This window comes from Giraffa tippelskirchi, chromosome 8 (assembly GCF_054371585.1).
Source record: "Giraffa tippelskirchi isolate mGirTip1 chromosome 8, T2T-mGirTip1v1.2.pri, whole genome shotgun sequence".
NCBI classification, from domain to species: Eukaryota; Metazoa; Chordata; class Mammalia; order Artiodactyla; family Giraffidae; genus Giraffa; species Giraffa tippelskirchi.
In genome coordinates, this window is record NC_137282.1 from 153874201 (window position 1) to 153886780 (window position 12580).

General features: G+C 42.1%; 1 long non-coding RNA gene across 1 annotated transcript in view; it reads left to right on the forward strand.

Annotated features, from left to right (window-relative positions):
- The first annotated feature begins 204 nt into the window (after positions 1-204).
- Positions 205-12580, forward strand: part of LOC145516721 (uncharacterized) — a 256327-nt gene continuing 243951 nt past the window's right edge. The window contains exons 1-2 of the long non-coding RNA XR_014061697.1: positions 205-489; positions 4146-4295. This is a non-coding gene — a long non-coding RNA (uncharacterized LOC145516721). The remainder of the gene's footprint in view (positions 490-4145; positions 4296-12580) is intronic.

A 12580-nucleotide genomic window follows, 5' to 3' on the forward strand; every position in this document is an offset into this window, starting at 1 on the left:
TCTTCCCATAGGCGGTGGGCGGGGCTGTTTTGTTGGGCTCTCATTAGTGGGGAGGGGGCTGCCCCTGTGCTGCCCCTGTGCTCCTGCTCTAGATCCAGGTCAGGGTGCAGGGCGTCTCTGCACACGGCCCGCTGCCACCATCTTGTACTGAGGTGTCGTGTGCAGCATGTCTGCACACGGCCCGCTGCCACCATCTTGAGTCCCAGTATCCTGCGCGGCTCTTGAGGTGAGGTTTCCGTTGCTGACAGTCGGCACTAGGAACTCAGGTCTGAAGTGCCAGGTGTGGGATCTTTGCCCGTGGCACCCTGTGGGCCAGTGAAACTCACTAAGCACAAGGGAAATGAAAAGAAAAAAAAATTTTAGACTCTATTACCCAGGTTCTATTTTAATTTCCTAGGGATTGTTAATGGGCTTTGCCGTGACAATTCCAGTTTTAAATTTAGAACCAGAAGGAACATCAGAGCTTGGTTCACTGCTATCATTTGACAGGTGAGGAAACTGAGTCTCACAGAAGTGTTGTTTATAAAGGCAAAAACTTTCCTTATAAGAGACTTTAAAGGTAAAGCAGGTGCCGCAAGCAGCCCCCGTGGTATTTAAAGAGACCAGAGCAACTGAAAGGAGGCTTTAAAAATTTTTTTTACTGTAATCAACATAGTCAGAGTCATTGGTAAGATTTCAATTACTGATATTTATCAGTGACTTACTAAAAAAAAAAACTAAAGAGAATTTGACGGTATCTTTATGATGATGTTGCTCTCATTTTTCTGAAGGAAAAAAGTGGAGTGCCTTACATTTATAAATATTATTTGTCTGGTACATTTGGTGGGACAACAAATTGAGCGTACAGATTCAGATGGTTGTCCCAGGTTGAAATATCTGCCCCTCCCCGTTCCATGCGCTTCCCTACCTGAGTCCTTCTCAGGTTTCAGGGTCTGCTGGAAATTAGACCTCCTCTATCAGACCTTCATTTCAACTCAATCTTCATTAAATGGTACTTTGCTCAAGGCACTATCTACAGATGTGATGCTTAAACTTTTTGGTCTCAGGACCTTAAAAATTATAGAGGAGCCTTAAAAGCCTTCATTGCTGCACCCAGCATCTTTAGCTGGGGCTTGCAGGATCTAGTTCCCTAACTGTTACCTAAAGTAGTGTGGGGTCCAGCTGGTTGCTGCTCACAAGCCGATAAACAAGCCAGTTTGGTGGAAAGGAAAGTTTGCTTTATTTCAGATGCCGGCAACTGTGGGGGGAGGGTGCGGACATCTGTCCAAAGGCTGACTTTCCCCCCCAACCACCCCGCTCCTGACAACCGGTGGGGCAAGAGTTTTTATAGGCAGGACAGGGCTACCTGCAGAAACAGCATAGTCAGCTCTGACAGTCATCTTCAAATCGGTCAGTGGTGGTTTGACCAGAGTCATCTTGGTTGTTTCAAGTACAGTTAATCTTCAGTTCCAGGGTCCATTTGTCCCCATTTCTTTGAGGCCAGTTCTCGGAATTATAGCAGCTTATGTCATGGTACAGTCTGGTCATCATGTAGTTAACTACTCCCATCTGAAGAAAGTGAACGTGTTTATTAGTTGCTCGGTCTACTCTTTGCAACCCCATGGACTGTAGCCTGCCAGGCTCCTACATCCATGGGATTCTCCAGGCAAGAATACTGGAGTGGTAGCCATTCCCTTCTCCAGGGGATTTTCCTGATCCAGGGATCGAACCTAGGTCTCCCACATTGCAGGCAGATTCACGGATTCTTTACCGTCTGAGCCATCAGGGAATCTTGAGTATCTATAAGACAGCTCACAGTATATGCCTCAGATTATTATCTATAGTTCTTGAGAAGGTACTAAAGAACTATGCTTAATGACTACAGTATCATTTGGTCTCCTTTGTCTGTTTTCCTTTGTTTTTGTATGTTCTCATTTCTCTGATTAAACTTATTCTTTGACTCAAGTTTTCCACAGGCAAAGGCAGGCAGAGGATGTGGTGCGGAGGTGGGGGGTAGTGTCAAGGACTTGTTTCATGTCCAAGGATCAAACCCAGCCTCCACCTCCCCAACCCTATTGGAGCAGCAGCCCCTGGACCACCAGGGAAGTCCCAAACTTATACATTTTTTCTTTTCTTTATAAATAATTTCTTGGCTGTGCCGCATGTGGGGTCATAGTTCTCTGACCAGGGATCAATTCCCCCTGCAGTGGAAGCACAGTTTTAACCACTGGCCCACCAGGGAAGTCCCTTATTGTGGTTTCGATTTGCATTTCCCTAGTGACAATGGTGTCGAACATCTTTTCATGTGGAAAATAGTTTTGACCTTGCAGATTCCTACTGTAGATAGTGTCAGGTCTTAGGATATCCCTGACCTTTCCCAAGCTTCCCATAGTGTTTATACAGTAAAAATAATGTGATTGTCTTAACCTCTGTTTGGTGCAACACCTTGTATATTCTTGATTAGTTACTTGCTTGCCCAAATTCATTCCTTCTTTTCTACAGAGAGAAATGCAAATTTATTTAGGAGGATGATGTGCCTCGTTAAAAATAGTCACCTCCTTAGGGGGTCTCTTCAGCTAAGAGTGACCATGTGACCCAGGCTTGGTGGCATAATCAAAGTCTACAGGGAAGGACCTCGAGGAAAGTTTTTGTTTATCTGATAAGAAGGGATAGTTTCAGCTGGACTATGCCCTTTCCCTTCTTCTCTTCCATTTTCTCCCAGCTTGGGGTGTAGATACATTTCTGTATGTGGGGTATGCATCCTGCAACCCTTGGGATGAGAACACACAGTAAGGACAGAGGAGCAAGAAACCAGAAGGAGCCTGGGCCCTTGATGACTTCCTCAAGTCTCTGCCCTAGTCTGCTAATACTTAGACTTTTGGTTCAGCTTATAAAGCCTGATTTGGTTAAGCCGATATAGTTGGCTTTTGTTACATGTGACCCAGATGGATACTAACTGACATGTTGTAGAAGCATAAAAAGCCCTGACAGATGAGATTCTAGAACCAAGTCAACCTAACCAGCAAAAAAGACAGAGAAGAAAAGAAAATGGGTGTGTCACAGACCCTACGGCATGGGGAAATATCTCTAGATAAACTCCGAGCAGAGGCTAAGTTGCCTTTCACTTCTCATCTCATTTACTGCCTGCTCCTGATCATGCAGCCTCCTTCTGCGCCAGTGGGCACCTCTTCTTTTAGGTGCCCATTAGCTATGAGGGACTTCCCTCATAGCTCAGTTGGTAAAGAATTGGCCTGCAATGCAGGAGATCCTGGTTCGATTCCTGAGTCTGGAAAATGTGCTGGAGAAGGGATAGGCTACCCACTCCAGTATTCTTGGGCTTCCCTTGTGGCTCAGCTGGTAAAGAATCTGCCTGCAATGCGGGAGACCTGGGTTTGATCCCTGGGTTGGGAAGATCCCCTGGAGAAGGAAATAGCAACCTACTCCAGTACTCTTGCCTGGAAAAGTCCATCAACGGAGGACTCTGGTGGGCTATAGTCCATGGGGTCACAAAGAGTCGGACACAACTGAGCGACTTCACTTCACTTCTTCTCTTAGAAGTTTGGGGCATGGTGCTTGGATAGTCAGGCTTCCTTGGGGAATGTTTTAAACATCGTGAATTTGAGACTAATTGACAAAACACAGTCCCCGAATCATTAGCCTAAGCATCTGTCCTTGCAGAATGTGGCTGCCCTAGCAGTGAGAAGTGACCTTGACTGTCCTTAAAGGGTAAGGGCAGAATATTGGGAATAAAATCTTTTTGATACTTTTTTGAATGATGAGGTTCTCAAAATATCTAGCTTCTTTAAATTTCTTGATTTATTGTGTAATAAGACAAATAGGAAATAAAAGGAATTTACTTTCATGAAAAATCGAATCATATAAATACTTAGGTCCATGTGGCAAACTTGGGCTGCTTTGTTCATTAATTCTATGCTGTGGATGAATGTTGCCATGTATTTGCTTTCTTTTCAGGTCATTTAAGCTTATTGATTCTTCCTTCTTTAATATAGAACTCAACTCTCTAAGGACTGGTTAGAAAAATATTTCCCACTCACACAGTGCCATTTAAAAATGATTATGCTCAGTGTCTTCAGCTTAAAGTTTCCCTTCTTGGCTTCCATATGCTAGCAGTTTGTACACCTCTCTTTTATGCTTTATTTTTTTAGGGCCCATTCCAAGATGTTCAGCCCTTTTGGTAACATTCCTTCTGCCTTCTCTTGGTGGCAAAACAGCAAGAGAGACAAGGGCTACACCAGATGAGCTGCAGAGAGGTTTTTTTCAGCAACTGAAAGTTTCTGGGGGACATATATTCAACTGTAAGTAATCATGTGTTGTCTTTTGGCTCAAAAGTAAAATGCTAAGTTACGCATTAGTTGTTGCATAAATTTGCATTTTGATCTATACAATCCTGAGGACTTTAATAGCATCACAGATTAGCAGAGACAGATGCTCACACACACACACAGGCTGACATTCAGAGACTCCCACCCAGAAACAAACCAAGCCTGGGAACGAGCTGGGGATGGTTCCATGAGATCAAGGAGGATTGGGAGGGCTCTAAAGGAAAAACAGAGGGTCTGGGAGGACAGAGCTTGCACACTGGTTCTCCCTCCTTGGCCAGCAGATCACTTTAAGTTACCAGCCCTAGTTTCCAACTCTCTTGTCATCTCTTTTGATCTTTAGACTTGGCCCTGAGGGGAGTGTGGAGAGGGCAGGAGAAATGGCTTATAAAGGCTTGGCATGAATCAGAAGGCCCAGAAGTAGTCTGAGATCCAAAGGAGCATTTGAACTTGTAAGAGGTGGGCTCTTACAGGGTGTTCCTTGGTTTACTTTTGTTCTTTCTTCTAAGGCCTTGAGTGGGGCATCCAAAGACAGGACCAAACCTTAGCTGCCTGGACATCTAGAGCCCTTTGCCACTTCACCAGCAATGATCAGGCCTTGAATTAAGATTCCACACTGCATTAATTTGTAAGCAGAAGCACTGATCTATTTTCTATGGAAAATATATGTCATGAAGATCTAGGTGTTTACCACTGAACAGTCTATTCTCTCCTAGGAACCCCAACACCTGAAAAACCTCATTAAACATTAGAACAAAGGGCAAAGAATTCCTTAAGGAATATCTTCCATGTGCTTCAAGAGGCTGCATGGTGCCACCTCCACAATAATAATATACTTGCCAAGTGGCCTCTGTTCAGTGATGGAAATATTTTTTCAAAATTTTAGCCTCAGCTTCTCACGGTTAGTTATTCCAATCATCTCTTTTGGTGTGTGTGTTTACATTGGTCATTGCAAAATCAACAACTTTCAATTGCAATGCATGTCTTTTATTTCATAAACATTTAGTGAGCTCTCAATACAGGCTAGACACTACAAAAGAGGTTAGGTACTGTAGTGGAGACAAAGTAAGACACGGCCCAGGCCCTGAACAAGCTCATGATGACAAAAGGAGGATTACACGTGACTGTGGCCCAGGAAGGGAGGGGGATTACTTTAGAGAAATATTCAGAAAGTGCTACAGGGATTCAAGGATGAGCCATTAAATCTGTTTGCTGGGATGGAGGGAGGCTGGTTCATCGACGAGGTGGCATTTAAGCTCAAACATGAAGATTGGGTATGATTTTAACAAGCAGAGACATTCAGATGGGGTGGGAGGGAGTAGGGGAGAGAGAAGAGAAAGGACAGCTGAGATGTAGCCCATGCTGAACACAGGAGACAGTGCAGGGCACACGCAGCATTTTGTTCAGATGTGTGCCTCATGCTTAGATTTGCAGTATAGTGGGGAAACCTTCTGGGGGCCACAGGCTGCACAGTCTTAGCGCTTGGAGCTTCATTCTGTGGACACAGGGCACACCTAGCTGTTTGCACAACAGAGGCCTGTGATCCATGGTTCTGACAGTTACTTTGGTCTCAGTGGATACAAGGGACTAGAGAGAAAGTAGAGGGTGAGGAGGTCAATGTGGAGGTTTACTGCAGGATTTCAGATCAGAAATAATGAGGCCCTGCCTGAACAGTAAAGCAGCAGTAGAAGTTAAAAAGGTGGAGGCAACGCAAGAGGTATTGTGAAGATAAAATCTGTAAGTCTGGGTAATGAACTGGGTGCAGTAGGTAGAAGAAGGATAAGTCAAAGATGACTAATAGAGGCTAACATTTATTGAAAGCTGTGCTAAGCCCTTTACATGTGTTAACTTACTTGATCCTTCTTATAACTCCATGAAGTACATACTATTAGTATACCCATTTAACAGATAAGAAAATTGAGGCATTTCTGGAGATTATATGTCTTCTCCAGAATTCCAACCCATGTCTCACCAGCAGTCATTCATCCTGCCTTCTGTGGTGCTCTGCTCTTTCCTACCCCACGTATGTGCGTGCTGTGTGGCTTCAATCGTGTTCGACTCTGTGCAACCCCATGGACCGTAGCCCACCAGGCTCCTCTGTCCATGGGGTTCTCCAGTCATGAATACTGGAGTGGGTTGCCATTGCCTTCTCCAGGGGATCTTCCCGACCCAGGGATCGAACCCTCATCTCTTATGTCTCCTGCATTGGCAAGCAGGTTCTTTACCACTAGCGCCACCTGGGAAGCCCTCCTATCCCACACCTTTCACCATGTGTTTCCCAGCTGGATGGTTTCTCCTCTGCCCATTAAATGAACATGCCAATTGAATCCCCTCTTGCCCTGACTCACAGAAGCAAAGGGAAAGTAACCACAGTCCCTGGAAACAAGTTTGTTTTTGTCACTGAAACAAAATAGGTAGAGGTTTTAAAAAGCAACACAAAACTCTGTCATTGTATTCAATTAAAAAAAATTCCATAATGGCAGTTGGTATCATGATTAAGGTTTCCATTTTATTTATTACTTTGTTATGGTAAAACAAAACAAAACAAATCCTGCCTGAATTATCTTCCATGTGTCAGTAGAAAGGCATTTTTCATATCAGTATACTTCCTGCAACGTGGATAGTTTTTTAATCAATCTGATCTTAATTCAGTGGCTTTGGTCTCTTGGACTTTGGGCTCAGTTTGAGCTGTTCTAGGATAATTAAAGATCATCTTCCTTTCTCTAGAATGGCTTATGGGCTCTCTCTAGCTTTATTCAGTTCTCAGGATTAGACTTTTGCTTCAACTGTTCTTTCTGTTTTCATTTTCATGCTTAAACTACAGCACTGAAAATTCTTAATTAGAATTCAGGTACTCTGAGGGTAATCATAGTGTCACGTTCTTAAACACGTGGTATGCCAGCAGCTTTCAGAGTGACAAAATGCAGGTTTATCATGTAATTACAGTTTGTCCTCTATAAGTAAGGAACTAATTTTGCCAAAAAACAAAACGCTGGCCTTGTTTTTGAAAATTAAAGAGTCTTTATGACTTTGCAGGAAACCTATTTCATTGTCCTAATAATTGCAATAGTCACTGTAGTTATCAGTTAACTGCTTCCATATATTACAAACAAGAGCAGAAATTGCAGAATCAGCTAAACCATGTGAATGCATGTGTGCACACGTGTGTGAGCATGTTTATGCATATATCTAAGATATCATGTGTGTATGTGTATAAATCTGTGCTGTGCTTAGTTGCTCAGTCATGTCTGACTCTTTGTGACCCCATGGACTGTAGCCCACTAGGCTCCTCTGTCCGTAGGATTCTCCAGACAAGAATACTAGAGTGGGTTGCCAGGCCCTCCTCTAGGGGATCTTCCCAACACAGGGATCAAACCCAGGTCTCCCTCATTGTGGACAGATTCTCTACCATCTGAGCCACCAGGGAAGCCCAAGAATACTGGAGTAGGTAGCCTATCTCTTCTCAAGGGAATCTTCCCGACTCAGGAATCAAACCAGGGTCTCCTGCATTGCAGGTGGATTCCTAACCAGCTGAGCTACCAAGGAAGCCCATAAATCTGTATAATTCTGTATAAATCTGAGCCCCAAATACCTATATTTTGATAGTGGTAAATGCCCCCTGCTACTATGTGGTGAGTTATTTGGAAGCTATTTTGAAGTGAAACAAAAGCCTTCATGATATTACGAGGTACCAGTGTGGAAAGGCCTCAGCTCTTCTAAAGGTGGTCTTCTTTTTATTTTACCCCATATCACTGTAAACCAGAGTTCCCGTCATTTGCTTACCACCTGGAATTCTTTTTTAATAAGAAGCCAATCTTAAAGGGCTAATTATTTAAACAAAACAAAGTTTGTGTTGGATGTTTTCTTTCAATCCAAACATCTTGCTCTTTTTTCATCCAGAGGATAGTTTCAATGTTGGTTAGGTTCTTAGTATTTTTTTTTTTTACTTATTTGGCATAGAAATAAAATGTTGATAGTTTTTGAGGGATGAGACACCAAGGGCAGGGAACTAGTTGCGTGCTCAGTTGCTCAGTCATATCTGATTCTTTGTGACCCCATGGACTATGGCCACCAGTTTCCTCTATCCATAGGATTCTCCAGGCAGGAACACTGGAAAGGGCTGCCATTTCCTCCTCCAGGGCATCTTCCCCATGCAAAGATCAAACCCTCATCTCCTGTGTTAGCAGGCAGATTCTTTGCTACTGTGCCACCTGGGAAGCCAGGGAACTAGTTATTTAGTTAGTGCCAATAATAAGCAGTATATATGGCTTCTTAATGGATTCATCTTGCCTATATCCTGCCTAAATAGATTCATTTAGGCTCTAGTATATAATTTTCTTCTATAGCCAGTGGTTCTGCAGCTTCATGTTGCATCAGAATCGCCTGGAAATTAAAAGGAAAGTGTAATGCCCAGAGAGTCAGACTCAACGGGTGTGAGGGGTCCCAGTGCATCCATATTGCTTAAAAGCTCACCAGATAATTTTGATGATTGGAATATTGAAAACCACAATTCCAGACCCTAGACCACTGGTTTCAAAATCACATTAGATCACCTTGAGAACTTTAAAAAAAATGCTGATGTCGAGGCCCCATTTTGAGACCAAATATATCAGACTATCTGGGATAGGGCTAATACTCTGGGTATTTATTAGAAGTTCTTCTGGCAATTAGAATGTATTGGCAAGATTGAAAACTGTTCGTCTACACTGGGTTATGCCAATCTTCGTGATATAGATTTTACTAAAGCATCAGTAAGAAAGTACTATAAAGCCTTCTGTTGCATGCCGTGCAGTGTAACTTCTAAAATATTCCTTTTTATTTAACATCTTTGCTTTTCTCCAAAGTTCCTTTTGCTAAAGATTCATCTCTCTCTTCTCTCTTTCTCTCTCTCTCCCAGAGTCCGTTTCCCCCAGTAGCATTTCAAGCCACTTTCTCCCATTTCCAGGTCTTCTTTTTCTCTACACTGCTTCTCAAATCAAACTCAAGAAAACATCTTTTATTCGTCACTCATACATCAGGAGCCTCAAGTTATCCTCCCCAAATTAGGACTAAATTATTTATGTATTACATTTCAGAAAGCTATAAGGCTAGAAGGAAAATGGAACCTTTACACCAGGAGAGATAACGTGTAGATAAAGCTAAAAATACCTGGGGATGGAAGAGGATCCCTCATCCATGAAAACTCATCCAGGAAAAAGCACAGGAGGGTGGGACTGACTGTCTCAAAGATGCCTTTTGCATTCACTCTTTCCTTTCTGTTTTCACTGTCATCCTCAGATCAGGCCTTCTTAATGCTTCCTTCAACAACTCTTAATATCTTTTTAGCTAGATTCCTATTCCTACACACCTTTGGGCCCTATTCCTGTCATTTCGTTAAGTAAGTACAAATCCAGTGGGTTTTCCAGGTGCAATTAAACTTTAATAGTAATTCTTAAATGTTTGTGGTCATTAATCTCTTTGAGGGTTTGAAAACTACAATTTTTCCTCTTGAATGCATATTCATATAATTTTGCATAGAATTCCAGAGAGTCTTGGAACCTCCAGTATCCCATGGCCCAATGATAGACCTGTGATCCATGGACTCCACACTAAGGATCTCTGCAATAAAGGCCGATTAGGACAACTGATTTGAAATGAGCTTTGTGTTCAAAAATTTGTATTAAAAAATTCACAGAAAAGGAAAGGTGGGCAATATCAATATCACATTGTGATACAAATGTGATATATTATCTGTGACTGTCTATACTTTAGTTCATAAATGGCTGCAAATTTTAAAAACTCAAAGTGGTTAACATAGTTGAGTTATTTGAGCTATCTATATTTGGATTGATAGATTTTTCCACTTTCTTCTTGATTGTCATAATGATAATATGATAATATTATTGTCATATAATGAACAATAATGACTGATATAAAATTTGACATTGCAATTCAGTTACCAGTTTACAAAGCACACTCACATACATATTCCATTTGACTTACGTAAGAAGAGTGAGCATCAGAGAAATTAAATGACTTTACTAGAGGTGACACAGTGAGGAGGTGGTTGAACAGGGGCAGGAACTCTGGAATCCTGGCACCTAGACCAGTGCTGATCACTCTCGTCCTGCTGTTTAGTATGTTCTCACTTCACAGTGTCTGAAGTTTATTCTTTCTGATGCAATCAAACTTTCACCACTATTATTTGTTCATTTATCCATTCAATAACCTTTATATGAGGGCAAGGAGTATACTTCATGACAGATATCAGTGTAAGGAACTAAGTTAAAATGTGATAATAAGGTGCCACAGGGGTTTAAGACAGGCCTGATCACATCCAGTAAAAAGTCTCAGGGAAAGCTTTATGGAGGTGGTGACATTTGGTCTTAGATGCAAACAGTAGGGAGATGTTGAGGCGTGCAGCAATCCAGACAATGGGGAAACCATGGGAAAGACTCAGAGGTGGCAATCCCAGAGGAAGAGATCACATCTGTTGCGATAGAGGTGGTCTTTGGGAACCCTAGGCAATAAGGTAGGAGAGTAGACCAGATGCTGCAGGTCATGCTGAGCAGTGTGCCCTCAATTCAAGGGCACTGGGGGCCGCAGAGGATCAGAACAGGGAGAAATGTATCCTGCCTTTGCTGTAAGACTTGTTTGGTGATAGTCTAAAATATGGTTTAGGTTGAGGAAGATTCTTTTTTATAGTCTTGTTTTATATTCATTCATTATCTTGTTCACATTTTCATTCTTAAGGATGGAATCTGAAAGTTAACATTTACTCCAGAGTTTAAAAAAACTGGAGTCTGTGCCCCTTTACAAAGTCCATTGACAGGCTTCAGGAGGAAGCCTGAAGAATCTTATAAAATCTTAATGAATTTAGATTTGAATAATGAATATTCTAAAATCATATGTAATATGTTGTATATTTGTGTATAGATTCATCTTTTTTTTCCCAAACTGAGACTTTTCATATCTACCAGATTCTCAAAAGGATCTGTGATCCCCAAAAGGACGACTTAATGGAAGTAGGAGAGCAATTTTGAATTTGTCTAACGTAAGAATAGCACAGAGGCCTGAAGGTGTATGAGTTATTCACTGAAACAGACTGTATTGCTAGTCCTACTGAAAAAAAATTTTTTTGGTCAAAAGGATCAGAGAGCAATGGAGAGATCTAGATATAGTAATTCCCTCATTTGACAGACATTGAAACCAGGGACCCTACTGGATAGTATGTTTCTCATACACTGAGATAGTCCTGGAGCTAAGGAAAATCCTTATAGAAATATTTAAGCCATATCTTCTCTTGTATTGACATCATCAACACATCATATCAGTAAAACTTTGTAGTTGGTTCATTCCCTGTTAAAACGGCCATCAGTCCACTAGCCTTGCCTGGAAACTCCCATGGATGGAGGAGCCTGGTAGGCTGCAGTCCATAGGGGTGTTAAGGGTCGGACATGACTGAGCGACTTCACTTTCACTTTTCACTTTCATGCATTGGAGAAGGAAATGGCAACCCACTCCAGTGTTCTTGCCTGGAGAATCCCAGGGATGGGGGAGCCTGGTCAGGTACCGTCTATGGGGTCGCACAGAGTTGGACATGACTGAAGCGACTTAGCAGCAGCAGCACCCACTAGCCTTATCTCTCTCTACTCATAGCTAGATGATTGTTGAATGACTGTTTAAGTTTTTTTCTTTTAGAAATAAGCATGCCTATCCAGCCTGTTTCCAGGTGACACAAGTCTCTGTTCTGCAATTGGTATATCGTTTTGGCACATGTAAAGTCTTACATTTTGAATTCAAAAACTGTAAACATAATTTCTTCAGGGCTACCTTCAATAGAAAGTGCTATAATTATTGTCAAGGACAAGCAGAGCCTGTTGCCTTGTCTAAGAAGAGATTTAACAAGAAACCAACCTAATATTATGAAGAAATACCTAGGGCACCTCAGCGACATATAGGTTCTGGTTCCAATGTTTTTTTTATATATATTTTAGGGTTAATAAGAAAAATATCTTGCCACTCCCTCCTTTTTCTCCCCACTACACTGGCCTTCCTTGTAATAAACAACATGCATTGGCAAGGTTGCTAGTAGGAGGCAGGAGAAAGAACTGCCACCTGGGACCAGTACAAAGCTCACTAGTACTCAGGAGGCTTTAACCCCAGGCCAGCCTCATTAACACCTGATTGCAACTGACAGCTGCCCTCTAAAGAGGAAAGGCGTAAAAAATACCACTGTGGTCAGACTGTGGCTAATATTAAAGCAATTTCACTAGAGCTAA